This window comes from Mauremys mutica, chromosome 9, assembly GCF_020497125.1.
Source record: "Mauremys mutica isolate MM-2020 ecotype Southern chromosome 9, ASM2049712v1, whole genome shotgun sequence".
In the NCBI taxonomy this organism is placed as follows: domain Eukaryota; kingdom Metazoa; phylum Chordata; order Testudines; family Geoemydidae; genus Mauremys; species Mauremys mutica.
In genome coordinates, this window is record NC_059080.1 from 100,743,519 (window position 1) to 100,770,908 (window position 27,390).

At 47.5% G+C, this 27,390-nt stretch overlaps 1 protein-coding gene across 4 annotated transcripts in view; it reads left to right on the top strand.

The window, feature by feature from the left end:
• The window catches only part of LOC123377191 (LIM domain containing preferred translocation partner in lipoma), a 498,276-nt gene that overhangs the window by 106,908 nt on the left and 363,978 nt on the right, over positions 1 to 27,390 (top strand). For 3 of the 4 annotated variants that reach the window (XM_045029748.1, XM_045029745.1, XM_045029746.1), the window contains exon 2: positions 1,439 to 1,553. The gene's annotated coding sequence lies outside the window, so the exon portion shown is untranslated. Of the gene's footprint in view, positions 1 to 1,438; positions 1,554 to 6,093; positions 6,188 to 27,390 lie in introns of those variants that run through there. The other variant, XM_045029747.1, reaches the window with a different exon arrangement.

The window sequence follows — 27,390 nt, forward strand, 5'->3', positions numbered from 1 at the left end:
CTCGTGACTTTCTTCAGTTTGTCCACATCTTTCCCATCGCGTGGTGCCCGGAACTGGACACAGCACTCCCGCTGAGGCCTCATCAGTGCCTCTAGCTTTAAGGACGTGAATAGTCCCATTGACTTCAGTGGTACTACCCACGGTGCTCAACGTGCTCTGGGTGGATCAGGGAAGAGTGCTCAGTAGATTACAGGAGTGAGCCCAATGCACATTAATGACTTTTCCACACTAGGGAGTCTGCTCCTATTGAAACCAGTGGCAGAATACACTCCTTGATGTCAGTATTGCAGCATCAGGCTATCAGTGCAGAAACAAGCTACTCTTAAAAAGGATATTTTGCAAATGGGAGGGGAAGGAAATTATCCTCCTTTTGGAATCTGTACCCTGTACAGGCCTGCTGTGGAAGCAACAGAAGAGGTGTCCTGTCTGTGGGAAAACTAGGTGCCTTCCTCTTGCATTACTGTAAACGATCTAGACGTAACCACTGGGGTTTTACTACTTGTGATAGAAAAATGTTTCCTCGTACGTAGCACAGGTGAGAGAATTGCAAGCCTCAGCTGGGTGGTTCTAGCATCACAGCCACAAATGGAAACTGTGCAGCCTGAGGAACGCTAGTGGTGTGTCTCAGCGTACCACACGCCAACACATCGGTCATGGGGGTTGGCCACACTTGGAGTGGCAAAGCCAAGATTAGAACCTTACTCCCAGTGCCCTGCTCTGACTGCCACAGAATAACTCTGCTTACATTTTATGCAAGGGTGAAACTGCCACCATCATGAGTTTTCAGGGCTTCTCCTAGAAAGGCAGCAAAGTGAAATGTACGGGAATTGAGTCAGGTTCACTTTGGAGCTGCGGTCCTGTAGCAAGTAGCAAGAGGACCCGGGATGTGGATCCAGCCGAGGAGGAAAGGGAAAGGCCGAGAAAAGCTTCTTCGCTGGTATCCTTACTTTGCTCCTGTGGATGATCGACCGTATTGGTCCCAAAAGGGCACTAAAAGTAATTCCATGTGTGTATTACTCTGACTGTGGAAAATGTCGGGGTTGAGGATCACCTCCGGCCCCCTAAATGGCTAAGGTGGGGTTTAACAGCACCAGAGCAGCCCAGATACGCTTGCCAGCAGATCATATTCACCCCCTTTCCCCCGACATCATTTGTGTCTCTTCCCACGCCCCCCCCCCAAAGTTAGCATGCTTTGTTAGCATGGTGCCTCGAAAGTCTGCTTCACTCACTGTCCTGGCTGGCACTAGCTGTAATCTTGTTCACGACGTACAGACGGTGGGTGTCCCAGAGGAATCCACATACTAAATCTCCATCTGATTTTGCAGTACAAGGGAAATGTGCGAAACATCCCAGAAGTAGTGTGGTTTAAACTGCAAGCTTTGGAAAATAATTGTAGAGAGGCCTGTTCATCACGGGAATTAATTGTGTGTCTTTCCAGGGCTGGGAAAGAAATCCAGAGTTGTGACTCAGGAGGAGACTTTGGAAGGAGGAAACCCTGAATATCTTCAAAGTGCCTTTCTGCATTCATCCAGGAGTGTTCAGCGCCAGAACTGGTACGTAGACCTATTTCTTGTCCACCACGGGTAATTCCCTGCTGGTTTCTCCCCGAGAATTCCAACTCGAGACCCTTGTTTGTGATTTTTCATAAGGAATCACAATCACTTAATGGAGAGTGGAGGCTCACTGAAGTTTTGAGACACAGGCACTAACTTTCTGCAGTGCTGAATGCCCTGGCACTCGGTGCCTTCTGTGGTGGGGGAGCAGGTGCTCAGAACCTCTGCAAAGTTATTAATGTTCAGAACCCTGGGCTGAGTAGAATTTTAGAGCTTCTGATGTGCTCGCTGAAGTGGGTTTGCTGAGGACTGATACCAGATGTGTCCATGATATATGTGAGGGCGTGTGTGTGTATATGTAAAACATAAAATGTAGCAGTGTGGATATAGATGAAACATGCATGTGCAGTACACAGTGATGCGTGTGATATATAAAGTTTATCCATGTGTGTGCACATGTGTATAATATATCATCTGTGTTTGTGTGTGTGTAAAGTATTTGTATGCATGCACACATGTACTCTCTGAATATGGAGCCATTTCAGAGCTACGATGCAGCCTCCTAGGGAAATGCTTCTGGCCAAGATGATAAAAGCCTGCTCCTGCTTTTCTGTGACTTCTGTCTATATTAATTCTTTGTGACCCAGTATTTGCCTTTGACTGCAGATGGGAGCAGTCACACCCCTTTGTGTTAGCACATTTGACAGCGCGTAGTTTCAGTCTGCAAATCGGACAGCTTCTTTTGAAATGCACCAGATCCTCGCCTTCTGCAAGAGGGCCTGGCGTTCGCCCTGCGTCTTCCTGTGACGCTGCCGAAGCCCCCAGTGGTGTGTGGGTGTTGCCGCTCGTGAGCTCTGGCTGTGGAAACGGTTATGAATCAAATGTACTGAGGGATCCTGGTTACATAATGTCATTTAGGTGAAATTGGTCGTGGCCTGACCCACTGGCCTAGTGTCAGTGATCCGTACTGCCGTGCAAGGGGCTGGGGGGGGATTTTTTCTTTCAGTCCCCGGGCTTTTGCTTCCCAGGCCAGCACAGACTGGGCGTGTGCAGGGAAGGAGCAGTTTGTGTTGTACATCGGTGATCTCTGTCTGGGCAGAGTTTCTCCCCGGTGTGCTGAGATGCCTTGCCGTCTTCCTTGAAGGCAGAAGAGCTGTCAGGCTAAGTAGGCAACGTAGTAACGAAAAGAGTAAGGTAAAATTGGAGCAAGGAAAGTCGGGGGAGATCCTCGGAGCTGCCCAGGAAAGTGCGGCTGGTAAATAGGCTCTGGGGGCATTTTGGTGTCTAATATGCTCATGTCACAAAAGGCCGATGCACGTATTTGCATGTAATACAATGCTTTGCATGCGCTTTCACGGTGCCATACTGGCTGTTTATGTGGCTCACTCTGCGTACTACTGGTACGCAGCCATCTTTCGGGGGAGATCAGCACTTTATTCCAATCGAATTGGCATCGTTTAAACTTGCTGGAAAGCCGCGCTCCCAAGACAGGCTGCCTGCCAGCCCGGATCATTAACGTGACCAGGATGGGTTTGGTCCCCGGCTCTCAGCCCGTTTTTCTCTTGATACATTATCTCTGGTTGAGAGTCCAACCCTTCCCTGTAAGGTCACGGACCCATTAATCCCATGCTGCGGGCCAAGTGGCAGTAAATCATGTCCTGCCAGCCCCTGTGTAAATCAGATGGGCGCATCAACAGCCCGCGTGCCTCCGGGGTTCGTTCCCATAGCCCCCCACTGGCTGCAGCCTGCGTTCTTCTCATGGTTAGTAGGGCAGGTGGGTGATTTCTCTCTCAAGCTGACACAGCTGATATTTCTCCTCTCGGCAGACGCAGGCAGAGCGATGGCGCCTGGTGCTCGTTAAATGTTGCCGGCCCTTTGCCTGGGGACCTCAGCCTGTTTGTGCTCTGAGTCCTGGTCCACAGAGGGTCAATGTGCTCCTGTGACCCTTTTTCTAACACCCGCCTCGCTGCTCTCTGTGCTTGGCGTGCCGAGGCTTCTGCTGCCCGTTTCATGTGCCTCCTGGTGTCTTGCTCTGCATTCCTTGGGCAGGTGGTTTTACAAAATCCATCCAGGCACTGATGTGGCCTTCATCACCACAATGGGAGAAAGCCTGCTCCCACTGATACCAGAGGGTTAGCCCTTGAATGGGATGGAATAGACTACCCCATACGGCACTGGTGCATTAGGAATGCGCCCGGCTCCCATGTCAAAGACAAGTGCAGCTGGCACCCCTCTGAGTGTTGTCACTGGGTTTTAAAAAGGTAATTCAACAGCCACCTCCCAGGAAAGACCTGTCCCAGCTTCTGGCTGCCTGATGAAAACAAAGTGCTGTGCTGTCGTGCATCCCGGTCACTGCTCTTTGAATTAATGGTTGCTCATGTTAAGTCTCCTTACATTTAAAGAGGGGTGTGTGTGTTTGTGTGCATCTCTGTTTTGTGGGTGCATTCTGCCTCGTCAAGCTTTCTGTGCAGTGGGAACGGCATTTAAGCTACGTTTGATTCTCCTCCTAATGGGGAAGAGAACTCTGGTTTCTCCAGAGCAAAGGTGCTCATGTTCTCCATCTCCCAGGACATCGGAACGGTCATAACCTTGATCCCTGGAGGCCTTGGTGCCTAGCTTAGGTATTTATTTGGCCCCCATCACTGCAGTATCTTAGCAGTTCAGATGTGTATCCTCATGACACCCTGTGTGATAGGGCATTGCTATTATCTCCATTGTACAGATGGGGAACTGAGGCACAGAGAGGCTAAGTGACTTGCCCAAGGCCATGCTGGAAATCTGTGGCAGAGCAAGGAATTGAACCTGGGTTTCTCAGGTCCCCGTCTAGCGCTGTAACCACTGGACCATCCTTCCACTCTGTCTTGGCCCTTGGATCCCTTGATGCCCCTCCAGAACCCTTGGTGCTGTTTTGGTTAAAACCAAATGCTGTATTAAAAATATCACTTTTTAAAGTTGATTGGCCATACATGGGCATAGCCAGCTTTGGAGTTCAGTGCCTAGAAATCTGACAGCATCTTGTTTAAAAAAAACCAAAAACCAAAAAAAACACCCCAACTACAGTAACATCAGCTCTACAGGCCGTTCCTGTTGGAAATGTTCTGAACTGCACATTCCTCAAATTCTATATGTTCAGTCAAGCTAATGACTGCAGCCGTTAGCTGCGGGTGGGCCGTTCTCTCTCTCCCCAGACAGAAGGGTTATAGAAGTTTTTAGTCTGGGTTTCCCCCTTGGGCACAGGCATTGGGATCTGCCTCCCTTTCAGCCATGGAGCAGCTGCACCTGAAGGGAGATTCGTGCTGGTGGGCTGCAGCATTAATACCCACCGGCCACATACCACTGTCAGAGCGGTTCTGCCAGGTATGGACAGCGTTAAAATCCAGCCGGGCTCCATAGGATTGCCGCACGGAGGCTGCGTGGGAGGAGCACTGCATCAGCCCAGGTCCCTCATGTTGGCTGATCCAGACACCTCTAACCCTCCCTCCGCCATCCCTCGTAGTGCATTGGCACTATATAGCCCACTCCGTGGGATTCCCACAGCTTAGGTTCCATTGGCAGTGCCTGTTGAGAGGGTATATCCGGTCTCTGTGGTTTTTTTTTTTTCAAATGTAATAAAAGCTAGGTCATGTTTCCCCTGGAGACACCACGGGTCTGAGATCTAAACCAAATGCGTTGGCCTGAGATGTGTGCGTCTGGGGATGCTCCCCTGAGGGTTTGCTATGCCAGGGAGTCTGTTGCTGTGACCAGGCCATGCTCTCTCTTCTGCTGGTTGGATCATGCTCCTCTCTTCCCCGGTGAGCTTTTTGGCTGTGTCCTGCTCGGGCTGCTGCTAGGGACCTGCCTGTGCGTTGATGCCTTGGCACGGAGGCCAAATCTACCCAGTCCCCTTTAAGTGGTGGTGGTTTTTTTTAAACTTACAAAAGATCTGCTTGGTCTCCTGCAAATTGTGGGAACTTGACCCCAAGCTCCCACAATTCCCCAAGAAGAGTGTTGATATCCCACAATACCCTGCAGCGAAGTCCCCCACCCGTGATGTATGGGACGCTAGGCTGCCTACTCGCGGTGTGGTGCATCTTATGCTGATACAGTCTCTTCCAGGGAGGAGGCGTGGCACCAGCAAAGGCCGATAATGTTCGTAGCAAAATGCCAGCGAAAATGCCCCTGGCCTGTCCCTCGTCGGTTGGTTGCTTTCTCCCCAGTACGCTGTTGCAAAGGGAATTCAATCCACTCGGCATGTTGCACTTCGAGCCGGGAGCTTCCCAAGTGCAGACCCAAGGACTGCAATGCTAGTGGGGCATGCAGCGTGGTGTGCATCCCGTGGAGTTAATAATTCACACACAGCGCAGAATTCTGTCTCAAGATGGGCAAGTCGTCCAAGTGGCAAAGCTAGGGAGAGAAGAGTGATTTTTTTGACATCCTTTGGAGTCTTGATCTCCATATTTGGAAATGTTTACCCATCGCACTGGTCTATTGGAAGGGGAGGGGAGGTGACTCAGGGTTTGAATTCCTGTAGTAAGGTTTTTTTTTCCTCTCTTTTCCCCTTGTTTTGGAAGCCAGTTGTCGTCAGTTTTCAGCCCTCTTGCTCCTGGATCTCGTTCCTAATGCCATCCGCTTTAGGGGGCAGCCTCTGAACTCCAGTAAGTACGTGGTGATTGCAGACGCAAGGGACTTGGTTTTTTGTGTAGTCAGATGGGTTGGTTGGGGGAGGAGGTGAAGCGTGTTATGTCCTGTAACCTGGTCTATTGAGCAGGAGTCAAAGAGAAAGAGACCTCCCGCAGCAATGAGAATTACCTGGTGGATCCATCTCAGAATCAACCCCCGGGCTCTGTCATTACCTGAGGGCCTAATGTTTGGCTGGAAAGACCCTTTAAGCAGGCTCCACCTCCGTCCTTTGGTTCTGCAGGTTAATGCAGCAGGACAGTAGAGTACTGTAGAGTGAAATACATACACGCCTAGAGTAGCATTCAGCAGGTAAAACACAGCTTATGTGCAATTTCAGTCTCGTAAGCAATGGGGCTATATAACCTGCAGGTATATTTGCTGCGAAAGTTAATATTTAACTACATTTATTGTGCAGCAGGAAGAAGTTTAAGCGTTTTAACAGGCTGAGGTTTTTTTCCTCCCAAGTTTTCAGTGTATAGTTTTTCCTGTTCTTTTGTGTTTTCCTTTTTAGTATGAGTATATAATCTGTCCGATATCACAGCTGTCTGATTTCCCGCCAGCCCTTCCTTTCCTGAAAGGAAGCTCCAGAAAGTCAGTGCTAAAAAGACCGGGAGCATTTTATTCCCTGTTTTATTTGTGGCAACTAAAGCCATGCCCAGGAGTTTGGAATTTGTCCCTCTATTCTTATTGCCTTTTGGATTCATTATTCTGCAGCATGTGCAGTGTAATTTCTTTCTGCCCAGAGATGAGGGAGAGAGCTTTCAACGTTGATTCTGAATGGGTTGAATGCCGGTGAGTCCTGCGCTTCTAATGGAGAGAAGTGTCCTAAATCTTTGAGCTTGGGCGGGGCATGAATGGGGAGGGGTTTAAATCACTGGTCCTGATCACTGATATGTATATCTTCTGTCCAGCTAGTACATTTATAGACGGATTGAGTCTGTTTTCATCATCCTTTCCCTATTTTAAAGTGTAGAGCTAGAGTGAAGGTTTTTTAAAAATTATCCTCTTTTTTTTTTTTTAATTAAGGGAAGGATTTGCATTGGTGCTAACTCAGCTGGGCAAGTGACTTGATCATTCTTGGCATCAAATGGGCATCTACTTTAGTTTGTGTCGAGAGTAGGGTATGACTCACAGGGCGGTCAGCCCCTGAATGATCAGGCTCAAGAGGCCAAAGGACTTGCTGGGCACAGTCCTGCAGACACTGACGGTGTTCGGAGTTTGCAAATCTCAGTTGCATTTAAACCTTTGTCGATTTTCAACGTATCATTGATATTATTGCAGCTCTTAAAGGCCGTAACTGAAATGAGTGCCCCCTTGTGCTGTGCGCTAGACCAGTGGTTTCAACCTGCGGTCTGCGGACCCTGGGAGTCCGCAGACTGTCTAAGATTTCCAAACGGGTCCGCACCTCCATTTGGAATGTTGTAGGGGTCCGCAAATGAAAAAAGGTTGGAAACCACTGCACTATAGCAATACATAGTAAGGGCTAGTTGTGGTCCCAAAGAGTGTACAGCTTCTGAATCCCAGTCCAATACCTTAACCCAAAGACCATCCTTCCGTCTCTGTATGTGTTTATATAAACATGCTTTCCACCAGTGGGACTGAATGCTTTCAGTGTCATTGGTGTACTGTGCTTTCTGTGCCTTTGACTCCTGAGCCTTGTAGGTTTCTGCAAAGTATGATGTCATTTCACTGCTAAACACGTCTGTCATTCAGTCATTCTGGATGGCAGAGGAAAGATCCCTCCAGCCCAGCGCGCATGGGCCTGCATCACTCCTCAGGAAAGCCAAGCTCACGTCCCCACTTTGGGTTGCACTTGGAAATCTGTTGTGACCCCATGCAAGAGTGGGCCCAAAATTCTCCGACCAGTGGATGCTGAGGCTGGGGCTTTTGAGGGCGGGGGGGAAATCAGATTTGTGCCAGGGCAAGAATTGTGACACATTGTTCATCTGATTCTCCCCTGCCCCCCATGCTGGAAGAGAAAATGAGCAAGGCAGTGAGGCCTTGCTAGGCTGTTGGACAAGATCTGGGCCCCAAGACAATACCAGAGAGAGAGAGGAAAAGGCATCTCATCAGGAGAGCCACGTTTTTAGGTTTTTTCGCCAGCTGTATGAGCACAAAGATGGTGTGAAGTTTTATACGCCTCTCCGGCTCGCTGTGGATGACTTGCTGCATCTCAGCACCATGAGGGCACATGCTGGGCGGGCGTGAGGGTTAACTGGTCCATGGAGGCTGATCTCCCCTCTCACTTTGCAGTTGACCTTTTTCCATGTCTGGGCTGAGACCTGTTGAGCAAGGCAGCACCTGGGAGCAGCTGATACTGCCACTGTCCATGCGATCCCAGGTGGGTGGATAACCAGAGGACTGCAGCCTCCCAGAGCAGTCAGTCCAGCCCACCTTTCAAGACACCAGGCGAACCCTGTCATCAGTGATGGTAATCAGGTTCTATGATGGATGCCTCGTCAAGGGTTGGCATGAGCTCCATGAATGGAGCCATTAAGGAAAGCCTAGTGAGTTAGGACAACTGTGATAGGATATTCGTGTGCCTGATTAACAACTCCGTACTCTGGGCTTGCACATCAGCGTGCTTACAGAGCTCCTTATAGAGCTTTAAATGCATTTCTGAAGCGTTTCTGGGCGGGCTCAGCAGGTTTAATTGATGTATTGAGTGCTGAGGACTTGCTTTGTCTTCCACTGTGTGTGGGAGGAATTGGCTTGTACGCTGTGTTTCATCTCTGTGCTGCAGCCTGGTGGAGTGATAACAGAACAGCCCCCGGGCTCGCCAGGCACAGGACGTCGCTGCATTCAAAGCGTTCTGTTGTTATCTCTGCACAGTAATAACTCAGGTGCTACAGGAAGAATAAAAATGCACTGAGCTATGCTAGCTTGGGAACCTTTAAAACTTTCTTGGTTGAGGTAAGGGGAAAACACCCAGGTACCAAGGTGATGGGTGCCTTACGATATGAAAAGGGTGGAGAATCTATCAACTTGCATAGACTGGATGGCAGAGTTATGGTCTCGGATTGTGTCTTTGTAATGATACTTTGCACCTCTGTAACTGAAGATTTCAGAATCCTTAACAAATATTGAGTCAAGCCGGTGAGCCAGGAGTGGTATTGTTATCCTCAATGTATAGATGTAGAGACTGAGGCACATGGCGGTTGTGACATAGCCAAGGCAGCATGGGAAATTTGGAAATAAAACACAGATGTCCTGATTCCCACAAGCCAATCCTCTCCCGTATGTTAAGCTCCTTCTGATCCCGGTAGCTGGAGTTTTGCAACCTTAGGCTGAAAAGTGCTATTACTTATAAAGTATTATTTTTTTACTAGTAAAATTACACTCCCACTGAAAATTAATGCAGCAATTACTCAAAGGCAAACTGAAATCTGTGAGTATTTAATACCACTGATGCCTGTCGTCAGTATATGTTAATGTGATCCCAGCAACATATCGTTATGGCAGGAATTACCAGGTAATGATGTTACTTAATCTTAAAAGTTTTTTTTTCTTAGCCTGTGAGTAGTGTACAGGCTTTGAGGAAATGCTGTATTGTTGTTAGCTTTGTGATCTGGTTCTTTTGTGGGAGATGTTGCAAGCAGCTGGAGAGTTGACTGTCTGCCTTAATCTGTCTAATAGAATCAATTCTTGGGGCAGGATTGCTTTCCTGGGAACCGGGTACAGGTGTTTGGGATGAGATTTCTGAAACAGCTTGTGTGCTGTTTTTGACCTCTCTATTCAAGGATTGGTGTAAGTAAAGAAGTTACACTAAGAACCTACCCGGACTGTGCATCACCAATTCCTCCTCCAATAGGAACCTGGCCTGCAAAGTCCCCAAATCTGCTACTGCTTGGTAGAAGGGGCACAATATTGAGACTCATCAGTCTTTAAAGACTTTTCGAACATCCAGCTGGCTCCCTGTGCTAGGAAGGAAGCTGGTTCTTGCTCTGGGCTGGTTGTGTATTGTCAATCTCCTGCTCTGCAGATATCGCAAAGACCAGTTCCGGCAGAGCTGTCCACTGTGGCAGCTGCTTCCCTTCCGTATAGTTTTTGTTCTTCAGATAAATGAGTCTTCATCAGTGTAGGCAATTTTTTTTCTAAAAAAAGAATTGTTATGATCTGTTGAAATTAAAACCAAAAAGATGGGGGGGGGAAGGAGGGGGCGGTAAATGGATGTTAAGAAATAGAAAACAATCAATTAAATAGTACATTGTGTGTGTAATTTTTTTCTTTGGCAAATTGCCGTGAAATTGAAGAGCATTTTAACAACTAGTCATTTCACTTGCATTTGAACTTTGCCAATGGATTGTTTGCATGGGAACTTCGGTCATTTCACAATGGGTCCTCGTCTTTGGTACCACTCCATGTGCCTGTAAAAAAAAAAAAACAGCCCCCCCACCCCAAACTCTTACTACCAGCAAGAGCTTGTAGTCAATTGGATCATCTTTAGTAAAAGGTGATTTCATGGGAAATGTGAGGGTATTCCAGCTAAAATTGAAGGAATCATCTCTCTTTCTGGGGGTGAAGCTTTCCATCAACAGTCACGAAATATGTACAATTGTGATACTTTCTGTCTGGGAGGGATTTACAAATAACACAGGCTTGCCACACCCCTAAAACACAGGGAAGTATTTCTCAGCCCTAGTGTACCAATTGCAGATCGTGGTTAAGTGACATGTCTGAGGTCACACAGTGGGTCTGTGTCAGAGCCAGGAATAGACTTTAGATAGCTTGACTCCTGATGCTGAAGTTGAGCCGCGAGACTATTGTGTATCTCTGTAGGGCTTCTTAAGGAGGTATTTTTACCAGCAAAGTGACTGTTGCTAAAAACAGAAGACCAATATTTTCAAAAGAACCAGTGATTTAAGGGGGCCTCAGCTTTTACTACAGCGCTACATTAATGTGCACTAGGGCACTTTTAGTTTGGGCCAGTTAGTGTGCAGCCAGCAGGGCCGGCTCCAGGGGTTTTGCTGCCCCAAGCAGCCAAAAAAAAAAGCAAAAAAAAAAAAGCCGCGATCGCGATCTGCGGCAATTCAGCGGGAGGTCCTTCGCTCCCAGCGGGAGTGAGGGACTCTCCGCCGAATTGCCGCCGAATCCCTGAAAGTGCCGCCCCACTCCCGAGTTGCCGCCCCAAGCACCTGCTTGATAAGCCGGTGCCTGGAGCCGGCCCTGGCAGTCAGCATGTTGCTGCACTTAAGAAGTCACACCCCTCTGGGGCACATTGCTGCTCTGTGTAGACAAGTCCTGGGACCTCTTCAAGGTTGCTGATTTTCAGAAAATGCCGAGGCCACCTTCAGGTGTCTCAAGCTGGGCACTGCAAAAATGAAGCCTCCTGAATCACTAGTCACTTTTGAAAACCCGTAGCCCCAAAGCTCAGCTGCTTGAAAAAGCCACGTTGTAGTGGGTCGTGGAATTTTTTCCTCATTTCGTCAGCTGTGTAACCTTGCCCAATACTCAATTACACATATGATAATGTTGCAGAATAACACACACAGTCACAGAACTGTGTATACTGCGCTAGGAGTTGGTCACCGGCCAGCTAGAACATTCAGCACAGGGCAAGCAAGCAGGTTGCCTTTAAAAGCAGTCGATGTTCTATACTAACACAGCGTATAATGAAGCCTGCTGGCTTACAGCATGTAACGCGATATGTAGTGTGTTAATCAGGATAGCGGGCGGGTAAGTGCTGTTAAAAAGTATCGTAACATTCTAGAATCATCTAACTCCTGAAACATGAAACATCGTCTCGTGGTTTCTGTTCTGTGATTTTACAGCACCTAGCCCGGTGGAGTCCTGGTCTGTGGCTGCGGTCCCTAGACGCTACCACAATCCAAATAGTTAATAGTTGTAATCATAGCAATGGATGTTTTGGGTTGTGATCCTGGTGTTGATCCTGACTAGCTGTGTGACTTTGAGCAAGTCCCTAATGGCCGGAGCACCTGCAGCTCCCACATACTGGGGGCTCAGTGCTTCAGATTGTTTAAACTCTGTGCCTTATTTCCCCATCTTTAAAATGGGGCTTTTAACTTCCCTCATAACGCACTTCGAGCTCTTCAACCAAGGGCATTATCAGCCTGACCCTCTACTGCTAGGGTACGTCTGCACAGCAAAAAAGACACCCGGCAGCAAGTCTCAGACCCCAGGTCCGCTGACTTGAGCTTGTGGGGTTGAAAACAGCCGTGGAGATGTTTGAGTTCGGGATGGAGCCCAGCTCTCAAACCTGGTGAGAGGCGCTGAGCCCACACGTCTAGATGGCTATTTTTAGCCCTGCATGGAGAGGCTGAGTCAGTTGACCCAGGCTCTGAGACTTGCTGCTGCAGGGTTGGTTTTTGTTTTCTTTTTGCAGTGTCGAGGTACCCTTGGAGTCTGCAAATATGTTGCCACTGGGAGCAGGTTCTACAGAAGGGCAGTGTGTGACCACTTGTCTCCTAATGTTGTTGAATCAAGGTAATGTTTTCAGAGCAGCGTGTTTCAGATCCATGAGCATGTTCAACATGTGTTGTGGGCTGGAAGCTCCTTTGATATCTAGCCCTTCTACTTTTGTGTGTGTAAGTTGCTTTCTTGGAGGAAGATGCTTATAGACTTGTCCGTGCCATTGGGCATTCGGATCTTTAGAGACCAGAGAGTTATCTCCTTGCAGTTCAAACAGCAGCGCGAAGGGGACATTTTTCAAAAGTGGCCAGTCTGATTGGTAGGTACAAGGCACCTTACCAGTACCTCTGCCTCTTTTTGCCTGTGGACGTTGTGATGTGGAAATGTATGGGCTAGGCTTGCTACCTTTCTAATGGCTGGTAACTGGACCCCCAAGGCCCCGCCCCCTGTTCTGCCCCTTTCCCCCAAGATTTAAAAAACGGACATCAGGGCTTGTCAAATGGCCCCTGGACACACAAGCCGAAACCCGGGCTGTCCAGGTGAAAACTGAACGGATGGGCGAATCGTCAGATTCCATTTGGAATGCTTGTGCTTAAAAATTCCTGGTTTGGTCAATGCTGAAGTTTAGGGAGGTGCACTTGGAAAGGAGGGAGGCTATTTTTTGTGTTGTGTTCTTCATTTGCTGGATGATTGCTTTGTCTACAAGTGCCCTGAATTGATTTCTAGTTTCCTGCTAATCAGCGGGCCCGCAATTACTACCGCCTCTGATTGCAGCAGTGATGCCAAGGAGAGCTTTCATGTCCCTGAAGGTTGTGCACTCAAATCCCTTCCTTTCTCAGTGTTCAATTTGACTATGGCCAGGGGCTTTTACAGCTTTGCCTGAAGGGTTTAGATGAGGGTCCTGATAACACAATCCATTGTTATCGTATACGGCGGCTGACGTACAAACTACGTCTGTAACACTGGGTTAGTTATCAGTTAATTCTATGTGGAGCAGCACGAAAGGGCTAAGAACTGGTTGGGGTTTTTTCAACGAAATGTCATTGATCGGAAAACTTGGATGCGCCAGAACAAACCTGTTGTGGAAACGTATTGGTTTTGCCAAAACTGTTGTCGGGAAGGCTGTTCAGCGCCGGGTTGGAATTTCTGAACAGCCCCAGAGAGAAGGATCCCAGAATAGCCAGGAGCCTGCGGTCGGGGCCCTCACCTGGGAAGTGGGAGACCCAGGTTCGACTCCCTGCTCTGAATCAGGCAGAGCCCCACACGGGGTGTAGGGAAGGTCGTTTCTGGTGGTAGGAGCTGCGAAGGAGAAATCTCAAAATGGCTGTTGAAGCTACAGAGACCAGGGACTAGTCTTGGAGCTAGTCCAGAACAGGCCCATGAAGGATTTTCAAAGCAAAGAGGGCGTTTGAGAAAGAAGAGTTTGAAATGGACGAGTTGTTGGAGTTCTTGTAGGCTGGGGCATGTCTGAAAAGTGGGCAGAGGCTAAGGTCCAAAGACCTGGGTCCGAAGGAGGCCAGAAAGCAGGGAGTTGCTGAAACATAACCCTAAGCCTTGGAGTATCTTCTTTTAAGATAAGGAATCAGCTGATTATATGAACTCTGTCAGCTGTCTTGTGAGCACTCTTGGCCAAGGATCTCATGCTGCTGACGGTCCAGGGACGCTAATCCTGTTGGGTGACTGCTTCATCATTCGGAGACTTTCGGTGCCAAAGTAGCCAGCCAGTTATTTTCATCGGCTCAGCGCTGAGCGAGGGATTGAATGTTCATCTTCCAAAGTGACTTTTGCTTCAGCCTCATGGGTTTTTCGTGGGAGTTTGGCTCTACTGGGGCCAGTGTTGTACACACAACCGTTCCGTTCCTGTCTTCTCATTCCGATGCACGCCAGAAAATCCAAAGCCAGGTTTCAAATAGTAAGATTTGTGGGCCAGATTCTCAGTTGGTGGAAATCAATGTGGGGTTGAGTGGAGCTACCCCGACTTACACCGGCTGAGGATCCAGCCTTGTGTATTTGCTATCCCAAAATCTTAATGAAAACGGAGGGAAAGTGGGGTCTGAGGTGGAGGTTGAAAATAACACAGTCTAGTCTTTTCTAGCTGTGGATAAGTGTGCTGCTCACACAAGCTTCTGCGGGTCTCAGGGTTTGAGGTTGTGGGTTAGCAATATTGGTAAAGCTCTTACTTCATTCACCTCCCCTTCTCAGCCATTTGTGAAGAATGTTGATAAATTTAAGTAATAGTCCAGGAGATAAGAGATAAGGAGAAATAGTCTTGCTGTAACCAGCTTTAGATTAGCATGCTGCAGAGAAAGCAAACATAAAGTGGGCTTAATGTTGGCAGCACATGCAGAGCTATCTTGGAATGCTGGTATTATTTATTTATCATTTACACAGCCCTGTAAATTTATATGGCACTTTACAAACACAGGAAGGCCCTTGTCTCGGAGAGTTTGCAATCACAGCTAGAGGGGGCCCAGGTGAGGGAGGGTGTGGGTGGAAAGCGGGAGAGGAAAGCAAGATAAGGTGGGTTGCTGGAAAAAGGGACTTCTGTGGCGGGAGATTTGTAGGTGGCGGAGCCTTAGGAGAAATGGCTGCTGGCAGAGGAAAGGCAGTGTAAGGAAAGGAGATTGAGAGGCTGGGCAGGGAGCGAGAGGGGAAAGGAGAGCGCCGAGAAGAGCAGCAAAAATGACGACTGGGCTGGGAGAGGGCTCAGACTTGGGAGGAAAGAGTGAAATGTTAAGTATGTACTGAAGAGTGCAGCTTCATAATAACTTAGTAGCAGCTGAGTTTAAAACATCTTAAATTGCCAGTTATCTCGACTCCTTTCTTTTGGTCTGCAATATTATTTTTTGAGGGGGGAGAGGAGGAAGAGGAGATGAGTCATTTCCAAAACTGAGCGGTACAGAGCATTCTGTTTCGTATTCAGCCCGCTGCAGTCGGAAGGCCTCTTACTGGGTGTGGTGTGCAAGAGAAGCTGCCTTCAACAGGAGTAGGGTGGCACTTGGGTGGGTGCGTGTGGCTGGCCCAGGAAAGTGTCGCCCTGCTGTCAGGTGCCAGCCTTGTGCCTGGGCTGTCGGAGATGCAGCACGGAGGGTGCCTCGGAGGAGTCCGTGAAGAGGCCCCCGCGTGGCGGTCGGGAGACTGTGCCTAGCTCAGCGCACGCCGCAGCCTTGCCTGGCTGGAGGAGCCATGTCCAGATCTGGAGATGGTCGAAACCGTCCTGGGGCACTCGCCAGCCGCCTCTCAGAGACGGTGTCACTCTCAACCCTTTGCAGCTACTTGGCCGTGCAGCCTCAGTGTCTGCCTTCCCGGGTGACGGTGGTGAGATGAACATTTTAGTTCTGTCTTCGGGCCCCTGTTACCCTTTGGTATCTGTGTTTTTCCTCATAACACCTCTCTGAGGTGGGGACGTGCTGTTATCCCATTTGCTCGGTGGGGAGCTGAAGTGTGGAGAGAACAAGTGACTTGCCCAGGGTCACACAGGAAGTCGGTGTCAGAGCTAGGAAGTGAACCCAGCTCTCCTGAGCCCCCGGCCGGTGAGACAGAACTAGATATACGGGCAGTCCTCGACTTTACGACGTTCGACTTAAGACGAGTGTCACTTACGATGTTTCTGAATTGACATCCTGATTCGACTTACGGCCATTGGTTTTGACTGTACTACTCTCGGTCCCGCACTGGAGTGGATTGTGGTTCTGACTTACAGCGTTTCGACCCAACGACGCAATTTTCAGGAACCGATTGTGTCGTAAGTCTGAGGACTGCCTGTAACTTACGCAGGTTTATGCATGTCTTTCTCTTTCTGAATGGGAGGTGATGGAAGAGAATGCGCAGTTCAGAACCTCCAGCAGTGCAGAGCCACTGGACTGGAGCTCTTCTCATTGATCTTTCTGTGACTTCCATTTACTCTGATTTTAAAGAGGCCTTATCAGTCTGGTCAGCCCCTGAAATGTATCATCCTTCTGCATGTAACACTAAGGCTTTGGCAGCTTCTGCTGGATGCACTGGGATTGCAGCTACCCAACCACATCTGTGGACACCTGGACTTCAGCAAATTGCCTGCTCCATGATCATGGTTCCCTCTTGCATTCTGTGATACAAAGAATATATGAAAACCTATCAAAAGACAGAAGAAAGCTCGTCATGCTTGTTTCAGGCCTTGCTTAGGTTTACCCACCGAAAGTCATGCTTCTTGGTGTAAGCTGCTCATCTCCCAGGGTCAGGAGGGAAATTTCCCCGATGTGCAGCCTTGCACATTGAATAGGATGTATAGTTATTTGATCTTCATTTGAGCCATGAGGCATTGAGCTGAGCCAGAGACCAAGTACTTGATAAGACCAGCATTCTGAACTGCCATGACAAATCCTACTTCCTGCGATTACTACAAGAATATTTCTGTGGTGATCTTGACTGACTGACTATTATTCGCACACCTGTCACGAGGTGCAAATAAGGCCTTGGATACTGTCATTAAGCCAGGCTAAGGAAGAGATCACTCCCATGACCGCTAGGTTTGCGAGGAAGGATTGATGACCTCAGAGGGGCCCAGAGTTGCCAAATTTGGCTGTTTCTAAGCTGATGAAGCAGAAACTGAACTTTATTGGATCCAAAGCACACAAGGACTGTTTAACAAGCAAATAAAGATGGGGGAGAAAAAGAGAGAAGCCCAAAAGTGGCTTTGGGGGTTTTTTTAAGTGGTAAAAATTGGAAAAACTACGTGTAGATAATTAACTTCCATTTTCGCTATTTGAACAGAGCTGTATTTAACAGATAGGTAATCAGCTCCTGTGGAAAAGGTTCCAGTGACTCTGTACTCTGCATCTTTAATGACCTCTCCTGCTTAAGTATCTGTACTGAGAGCCGTCTTGCCGAGGATGGCATTTTCAGAGAAGGCACCAGCCCCTGCACTTGTGGGTGCAAATGGGTGGGTGGGTGTAGTAAATGCACACGTAGGTGGACAGTTTCACCTGTTGTGCAGTGAGGCCAAAGTCAGACATGGCGTTACCCTGACTTCAGTGGACAGTTATTTGGCCTTCGGTGTTGGGGGGATGTGTGTGCATACGTTTGTTTCTGAGTGGGAGGTGATGGGAGGGAAATGTGGCATTCAGAGCCTCCAGTGGTGGAGGGCTATGAAGCAGATTAGTAATAAAAATGTTCAAAACTACCCTGTCAAACATTTCTGAAATGGGATATGTATGTGGCATGAAATGGGAGTTGATGTCATGCGATGCAAACATTTTACTGGGATAAGCAGTGCTTTGCAACTTGTGAATAATATGACCAGGCCCATAAAACATTTACGCCAGCATCATCGTGTAATAGGGATGCGCACGTATGTGTTTGCATAAATTAATGGAGGGATAGGTCCATGCATGGTTATTAGCAAAGATGGTCAAGGGTGCAACCCCATGCTCAGGGTGACTCTAAACCTCTGACTGGGAGGGGAAGACGGGTGTGGATCACACCCATTGTACTGTTCTGTACACACCACCTGAAGCTCTGGTACTGGCCACTGTTGGAGACAGGATACTGAGCTAGATGGACCATTGGTCTGACCCCAGTATGGCTTTTCTTGTGTTCTTATGCATATATTTATATGTTAAAATACACATTCATCTGCTAGTGATGAGCATGGTCCTGGAGTGTAGTGTACCCTTAAATACATATACCTTATCTACATAGGGCCAGATCCATAGCAGGTGTATGTTGGCTTATTTCCACACCTCAGAAAATTCTTCTGTTGTCAAGGCCATTTTTTCATAACTTTTAAAGTAACTGTTTTGAACTCACTGTAGTTTTAAAACCCCTTGGAAGCTTGACACAGAGACGTTTCTTCCTGAAATGCATTTACTCCGTCTCGGGGAAATTCTCTTGTCGCTCGTGAGTTCTGGAATTTGTGTCCCAATCCCATCTTGCCAGGTGGTGTCTTCCTTCCCCTAGGAAAAACACAGAGTTGGTTGGACCCCCTCAGCCTAGAGACCAAGTGTGTGTTAATGTGTTCTACGAAAACACGTAAGTCGGTGCTTATTTGTCTCTGAATCATTGTCCTTGTAGCCTTGAATAATGTTCACATCAGCCCCATGGAGCTGATCCAAGCAGTCATTTCCAGCACAACCAACAGCAATAGAGTCTTGCCCAACCCTGGATGACAGAAACAACAAAGAAAGAAGAGAAAAGAGACACATCTTTTTTTCCTCCCTCTAAAAGTCTGTTTCCTCAAAACCTTGTTTTCACAGAAGACTCTATATTTCCTAGAGTCAACATTTCCATGTCTGACACACACACACACACACAAATTAAATTGCAGAAAGGCAGCATGTGGTCTGGCGTGCCGCCAGGCAGAGCTCGCTCTTTGGGGTTATTATTAGGCAGATAACTGTATCAAGAGCTGAAGCGTCATCTTGTCTCTGAAGGCTGCAGCACTCCGTGTTTGAAATGCTGATCTGTTTGATGCTTATGAGAAAATCTATTGTACTTTCTCCAATAACTTTTTGCAGCAGTAACTCGATGTCATAGGAGTTCCTGGGGGAGATGAGAGCAGCTCCATTGAGGTCCACAGCTAGAATTGAGGTTGCAGAACAACGTCCATTATTGCCCACTGCTTTTACCTGCTCCTAACGTTAATAAAAGCACACACAGCTGGGCTGGAATCTTACATGCTTGGAGCTAGATGTACCCTGTGGTGAATGAAGTTCTTGCAGACCTCATGGTAGATAGAGGGTGGACTCAAGAAGGGATTGTGGGGAGTAGAGGTTAGTGGCTTTATGGATAAATTCAGAGAATGATATTCTGTGTATAAGAGGCATCCGAAAGAGTGCTATGGGGGAAACAGCAAAGAATCCTGTGGCATCTTATAGACTAACAGACGTTTTGCAGCATGAGCTTTCGTGGGAACATTGAATCTGGCATCAGCAGTGTAGCAGAGAGGGTAGGGGGATGAGGAAGAAGAGATGAGCGGATTAGCAAGAAGGGATAGAGTTGTGAAGGGCTTTGGAAGTCACGACATGGAGCTTGCTATGGCAGAAGAGTGGCGAGCCAGTGGAGGGATTCACAGCACAAGGTAATGTGGTCAGAATCACAGGCCAGGAAAGTTCTTACAAAGTGCTATGAGATCTTCAGAAGCATGTCTCTGTAACGTTGCTAGATTCGGTTTGTCTCTCTGTACTATCTATATCTGCGTAGGTCTATATATAACACACCAGTGGGAGGTATTTTGGCTGATGCACTCACAGTTTTGAGCCACAGCGAGAGATTTAAAAATATCTTCCTGTTCTAGGAACATACACCGTGACAGATGTCATCCAGAGGGGGAGTGGCTTCCGAAAAGGGAACACAACATTAGTACTACGAGCGTCAGTATTCTAGTCGATGACTTATTACTTAGATAGCACCACAAGATGTGCGAGTTCCATGATTTCTGCCTGTCAGAATTTTTTCACACATCCAGTCAGGCAGCATCTGTCTCTCCTCTCTCTAAGTTGCTGTTTCATTCCTAATGAACTTTGCTAGGGTTTCTACGTAGAAGCCTGGCAAATCAAAGCTAAACAAAACACAGACAATGGGTGAGCCCAGGAGTTCATTGTTGTTTATATTGCAGTAGCACCCAGAAGCTCGCCCAGGATCGGGACCCTCCAATTCACTGCCTCAAGGTTATTATTTTATGGTAGCCTGTCATCTAGTGGCCCCATTTGAGATCGTGGCCCCATCGTGCCAGGCAATGTTACAAACACCTGGTAAGAGACAGTCTCAGCATTAGTGGGTGAACCGGGAGGACCCGTTTTGGTCTGTCCTCCATGCAGAGGTGTAGGAGTGTGTGTCTGCTACCTAGCATTGCAGAGCATGCATAGTGCAGCTGGAACATTGAGAAAGCAAGTTCTGCTGCATGCGTGCAAACAGCAATGGGCGACATTCTCTTCTGGAGATGTTCTTGTCCTGTGCTCATCGCTGAAGCATCCGAGTGCCTTCTAAACAACGTGACTATGCATCTGGGGCATGTTTTGTTCTCTCATCCTCTCCCCAGGTGGGAAAAGGGTGTGCAGGAGAGTGACTTGTTTTGGTAGAGTATCTTTTTTTTAAATGTATATGTTGCTATGTATTTATGCTAGAGAAGGTGGCAAGGGCAAAGGCTTATAACGTAGCCAAACCAGGATGGATCTTTTTAGATTGTAAGCTCTGTGTTCTGTCATTCTACAGCACTTGGTACAATGGGGTGCTGCAGGTCCATGACTGCAGTGTTTAGGGTCTATGGAAATACAAAGGATAATAACAAAGATCATAAAAGGCATATTTGACCCCAGAACCACCTACCCATCCAATTGCTACACCAGACTACGGTGGTGGAAGAGTTGTTTAAAATCTACAGTCATGGCATCAAAATCTCCTCATACGTGCTTGGGGGTGGGGGGTGGGGGCAGCTGTCCTGTCCTGACCTCAGCCAAAGTCAGCCTGCTCTTCCTCTGCCTTGGTCACTAACGAGGAGGCTTTGGATGTCGGTTCAACCACCAGGCTCTGGTGAAAATATTTGCTGTGTCCTTCCACTCCCACGTTGAGGGTGGGACTGGAAAAGGGTTTAATAAATCAACACAGGAGAATTAATAAAAGGCAGGGACACATGCACTCCGCACCAAGATACATGCACTCGACTCCAAGATTCTGTCTGTATCTTGGAGCTAAATGCATGTGTCCCTCCCTTTTATTCATTAATTTATTCATTTCCAGGTTGGAAAAGTCCCAAAGAGGCTTCTGACTTTCCCAGGGTTGGTCTGTTACCTGCCCAGCTTGCTGTTTCCAGCCATAGACTTCCCCTTTCCCTTCCTGTCTGCCCACAGGCTGGCTGGTGCACGGGGGCAGCTGGCCACACGGCTCGGAGACGCAGCTCTGGGAGAACGGCATGCCATCCCCGCTGTCCCAGAACCTTGGGGGTCAGAGATGGAAGAGTCTCATTATGCCCATCTCCATACCTGGGTAGGACCCTTCCCGATCAGATGCTTTTGAGTGTTTGTTCAGTTTAACTGTATGGGTCACTAGCAAAGGCGCTGTCAGATGCAGGCTGGTTTGTGGGCCAGAAAGTTTGACTGCCCTTGCGAATGGTCTTTCATGGAAGGTTTTGCCTTTCAGATGCTTCCCATCTACATTTATTTTAAGAGTGGGGTCATTATAACCACTGGGAGAAGAGAGGTGGGTATAGCATGTGACTTAATGTCATACTACAGTCAACAACCCGTCAAGCCCCCTGTTCCAGATAGCTGCTCTGGTTTGACTTATACGGAGCCGTGTGTTTATTTGCTGACATTTTTCCTGCTATTGCAGTTAATTCTTAGAAAAACAAGATGCAGGGAGAAGCATTCGGAAGACGCCACTATCCAGATGGGACATGCTGCAAAGTTAGATGAGCTGTAGAGGCCTCATAACCTCGAGAAGTGGCCTTTTCTCTTTCGTATATTATCTAATGCTGCCTATGTATTCTGACCTTGTAAGAGCTGAAACATCAGTGGCATGACCCGGAGTGACAGTGACAACGGATTAAAAACAAATACATAGAAAGCTTTGGGAGCGTGGGCGTCATTGGAAGAACAGAAGGGTGGAAAATATTTCTGGGTTGGTATCATAGGAAGCAGCCAAAGCATCAACATGAAAGATGAGTAAAAGGGAGGCGGGGTAGGACATCTAAATAACAGGAGCCTGGTGGTGGTGTATGTCTCCCCCCGTCTTCTGCCTCTGTACGGAGCTCTGTAGCAGCTGTTGGAGCTACAGTACATACTGTACATTCTCCTGCTCTGGAAGCACATGATGTAACCCGTCCTCTTGTACATTGTAGGAGGGGACGTCACACTAGGAAATAAATGTGGTGATGGCAGTTTTATGTTTCACTTTCAGGCACATAACATAACAGATATGTAATTATTGAGACACCTGTAAAGTCTCTTTGTTTTTCCACTCTTCTTTTAGTTAGGCCTGGCATGCGTGCGCTGGCGTATCCGTTCAGGCTATCTACAGGATCTGCCTCTTTGTTTCCTCTTTGCCCAGTAACCTAAAACGCTTTGCGTGAAGATAACACTATAGTCCCCCTCCTCTCGTCTGTGTGTGTATTGTATCAGTGACAGCCAGTGCTGTACCTAGATACAAGAGACTGTGTGTGCATGTGTGTGTGTGTGCGTAGATATGTAACATGAGTTGGCCTGCATTAACAAATCCATGCACCTGAGTGGGAAATATTAGCCAGCGTCATAATTAGAATAGCTTTAAAGGGACATCAACTGAAATCGAGCCCCTAATTCACACTTTGTACAAACGAGTTGCTGTATAAAATTTAAGAGCAATAGAAATGTTTCTCTGGTTTAGTTTTGAAATGTCCCAGTGAAAAGCCTCTGCTTTAAAATATCCCCCTACAATGTTTGAGATCCAGGGATCCTGGCATTAAGAATCTGAAAGTGAACGTAACATCACTGACTGTTATTTTCCAAGCTGAGGAAAATCCCAAAAAGCAAACGAAGGCACTGATTCAGGAAAGCATCTATATTCGGGAAGGACTCTTAAAGTCCTGTTCAAGTCAGTCAGACTTAGGCACATGATTTTAATTGTGTTCCTGACTTGTGGCCTTAGAGCATAAATAATACCAAGCAAACTGGATTTTAAAGTTTTTCGCTCCTAGTACTTAGAAGATCTTCAGTGCTGCCAGCTCTCCTGATTTTATCGCTAGTCTCGCCATATTTTGGGGTGTTTCTTTAAAGCCCCAGCGCCTGGAGTCGTGATTATTTGAATAAAAGCTGAGATTCTTAAATAAAGTAAGTTTCTAGCCCTTGTGATTGTGTAGAAAAGTGTGAAAAAATGAATCGTAAAGGCTCCAAACCAGAATGCAAAGGAAAGGACCCTTCCTGTATTCATTTAAAAATGGCTTTATTATTAAGCTAGTCTCGGTAAGTCTGGGGGCCGGGCTCATGATCTTTGAGCCCTCGAGGTTGGCTGTCAGAGTAATAGAGGCAAATACATTTATTTGGAATGTGTGATTTTAGTAGTGGAATGTGTCCCTATAGATCGAGAAAGCTGATGACTTCTTATATTTATTTAAAGCGTGACAGAGCTCACGTTTTTGTGAGAGTTGCAGGGCATCCGTTACTTTTGCTGTGTACTCCAGAGAACACAAATGTAAGTCATCTACAACAGACAACACTGAACAGTTACAATTTCAGTTTTTGTTTTTTTATGCCTACAAAGGTTTCTTGAGAGATGAAACGTTGCTATAAAAAGCTGGATGATATTGGTTCTAGTAGAGAAGGTTAGTCCAGCCATTTAGGGCAGTAGCTTTCGAAGCCAGCCTGCCTGCCATCCATTGCCCATTTTGGCTTGAGGCCCTTCAACACGAATAGACTGGGTGAGTGACAAGGGGTACGCACAGTCTGTTGCGTAAAGCGAGAACACGAGTGTGTTGGATGATCAAACCGATGTCTCACCTGCTTTGCAGATGCCATTTAAAGAAAGACGTCCTCCCTGATCCTGAAAACATTTGTCCCCTCTGACCCCGGAGGACTTGCGGTGTTGGCTAATATCCAAGACTTTCTGCTTGGCTCGTGGCAATCAGGAGTGGATTTCAGTGAGCTCAGGGCCAAACTCCTAGATGTGAGTGGTCTGCAGCTGTACGCTGTGGTGAGGTTATATCCCTGCGTGGTTGGCACTTGCTGGAATGAAGGATGTTACTGTTGTGCATTACTGTGTGTGTCTGCTGGCCTGGTAAAATGGCTCCCACCTCCTGACTGGTGAGGCAGAGGCGGCTGTTGAGAATGAAGCCGTTTGGTCTGCAGCACGGCACAAATTTTCCAGCTTCTGATCCCGTGTAGTTTTCCCCACCAGCCCCAACTTGATTGGCACTGAAGACTCTCCTAGGATAAAGGGGATGTGAATGGCATTAGATCCGTAACTAGGGTGACTCCTACTCATGTGCCAATGACCAAAGGTGGGGCTGGGAAGGAAATGTTGTCGTCTTTCTCTCACACCTTGGCATATCTGCAGGGGTCTTCTGAGCAGGTGTGTTTCTCCTCTGAAGCACTGAGCTGGGATTACTCATTAGTGCCAAAGAGGCAGTGTGGCCTAGTGGACAGAGCACCGCACTGGGACTCCGGAGACCTAGGTTCTAGTCCCACTGGCCTGCTGGGTAACTTTGAGCAAGTCACATTCCCCCCTCTGGGCCTCAGTTTCCCCATCTCCAAATGGGGATAATGATACCGATCTCCTTTGTAAAGCGCTTTGAGCTCTATAGACGAGCGGGGTGGTAGCGGTGTTGCTTTGATTGCACGGGGTGGGCATTGTTGGAGTTCAGTCCTTGCCACGGCTCTGTTATTGAAATAGCCCAGCTCCATCTTCCGCAGTCTGCTCCCTCCCCAAACCCAGTCAATCTGGCTTTCAGTGGGTAGGTTATATTACTGCTGCCAGGTCCCAGTGGCTCCCTACTGTCGGCCCTTCCTGCTCCTTCTCATAAACCGTTTCCTAAGACCCATATGACACACCCAGCCCTGCTTTGAACACTGACCTTTGGTCAGGCGAGTAAGACGCAGGTTAAATAGTAACAGAAAAATGTAAGTTCAGTCTCAGCCTAGAGTAAAAATTGGTGGTCGTTTCTGCTCAACACACTTATTTCTGAAGAGAGTCCCACAGGCCAGGGGGTCCCAGATTGTGGGCCGTGGCCCAAAGGTGGGCAGAGACACAGTCCTGGGTAGTCTGCCAGTGCAACTGCATTCTCCAGTCAAGCTCTTAGTACATCTTTAACTCCACGTGATTGTGTAATCTAAGTAAAATCTATAGAAATGTCCCGTTTTGAGCTGTATATGTTGGACACAGTATAGGAAAAAATTATTTAAACCCCCCCCCCACGTTGCAATATGTCAGGTTTAATTCTTGTGAGTACAACGGTGCGTTTCTCTGCAAGGTAACCTAGCAACGTGCACACAGTCCGCTGTTTACAACTGTAAAAACCGGCAAGACGTATTTCAGTCTGACGTGGATCGATTTCGTTTTTGAAAACGAGGTGGAGAAGATAATGAAAGTCCCGGGCCATCTACAGCTACACATATGGAGCCAGCCAAAAAAATAAAGTGGTAAGAAAATACGACAATGCATACTTGAAGTTTGGATTCTCCTTTATGGGATCGGATGAGTACCCATTGCCTCGGTGTGTTATAATATAACTGTTGGTTTATATTTTTATTTACAATATTTGATTCTTTTCTAATTAGGATAGAGTAGGGTTGAATCTTACACGGCACAGAAATTCAGATTTTACTCTTAAAAAAAATGAAAACACAATATAGTATTCAAAGTTGGACAACTGTTTTGTTTTAAAATCAACAAACACCACAATGAGTTTTTAACAATTTTGTTAACATTGTTGTGTTGCTTATTTTTCAATTTTATGTGTTGATCCATTGGGTTTTACCTCTTTGAACACCACAGTTGGCTCTTGACATTTTTTTAAAGAGCAGGTTTAGTAAAACTGTTTGGCTTCAAAGATCTGGAAGCATGTCTTTTAGTGCACACTGCTAGGGATTTCTGTGGAGACAGTTGTTGGCATTAAAATGAGAGGGAAACCTGGATATTGTTTGTTTACAAGGTTATAGTTGATATGTATGTAATCACTACAATGGATGTTCCTGGAGAAGTGCTAATAGTGGGCTGCAGGGCCTGTGGCAGCTGTACAGCTGGACCTCAGGGAAAAAAAACTTTGGGAATACCAGCCACAAGCCACAAATGTGGATGTTTTTGCTCCTAGGGGCAGCAGAAAGATAAAGCTCAGCTGGTTAAAGCAAACTGCCAGGTGCATTGGGTTTCACTTCTAGGCTGCAGGTTCAAGTCCGGCCCAGATCAATAGTGACCAAAAGTCAACGTCTTACAGATTTCAAGTATCAGAGGGGTAGCCGTGTTAGTCTGGATCTGTAAAAGGACCTGTGGCACCTGATAGACTAACAGACGTTTTGGAGCATGAGCTTTCGTGGGTGAATACAAGGACTGATTGGGCCATTGTGATCATCTCGCTGATCTGCATAACCCAGGCCAGAGAACTTCCCAGAATAATTCCTTTGGCACTAGAGCATATCTTAAAAAATCCCAGTCTTGAATAACGTGAGATTGGAAACAGAGGCACAAAGAAGTGAAGTGACTTGCCTTGTGTCACAGAGCAGGTTGGTGGAAAAGCTGGGAACAGACAGCAGATCCCTTGCCTCCCAGCCCAATGCCCTGCCCACTAGCCTGCAGCATCTCGCCTGTTTGGCGAACTTTTGTGAAAAGACTTTGGGTTCTTTGTGGACAGGTGTTTACATCAAAACAAGCACTTTCTCAGGCTCCTTGTCTGACATATTCAGCCAAGAGGCAAAGGGCTGAATGATACCTGGAGACCAAACTATCGCCTGCTTGCTTCCAGAGGAGGTGCCTCCTGCTTACGTTTTGAGGCATGTTGGGTTGAGCCTGTGCTGTGTGTATTCTGTCACTAACAGGGCTTCAGTCTTCAGGTGTGTCGTTGTGTCCCCTTCCCTGAGCTCTGAACCACATGCACAGACAGGCAAATACATGGTAAGGATGACATCACCTTAAGACCCTTGCATTCCAGGTTCCCACGGCGGGGTGCACACATCCATATCTACCGGTCAGCAGCTCTTGTGCGACCCAGTGGGACGGACCCCCAGCCTTAATGGATAAGCCAGGCGGTGACTGTGGTCTAATGGTGGGGTGTGGAAAGCACTCAGTGATCCCCTTGTGATTACAGTGGGAACAGGGACAGTGTTCCGTAAGTGGAGCTAATTTCAGGACAGAAATGAAGATTGTCTTG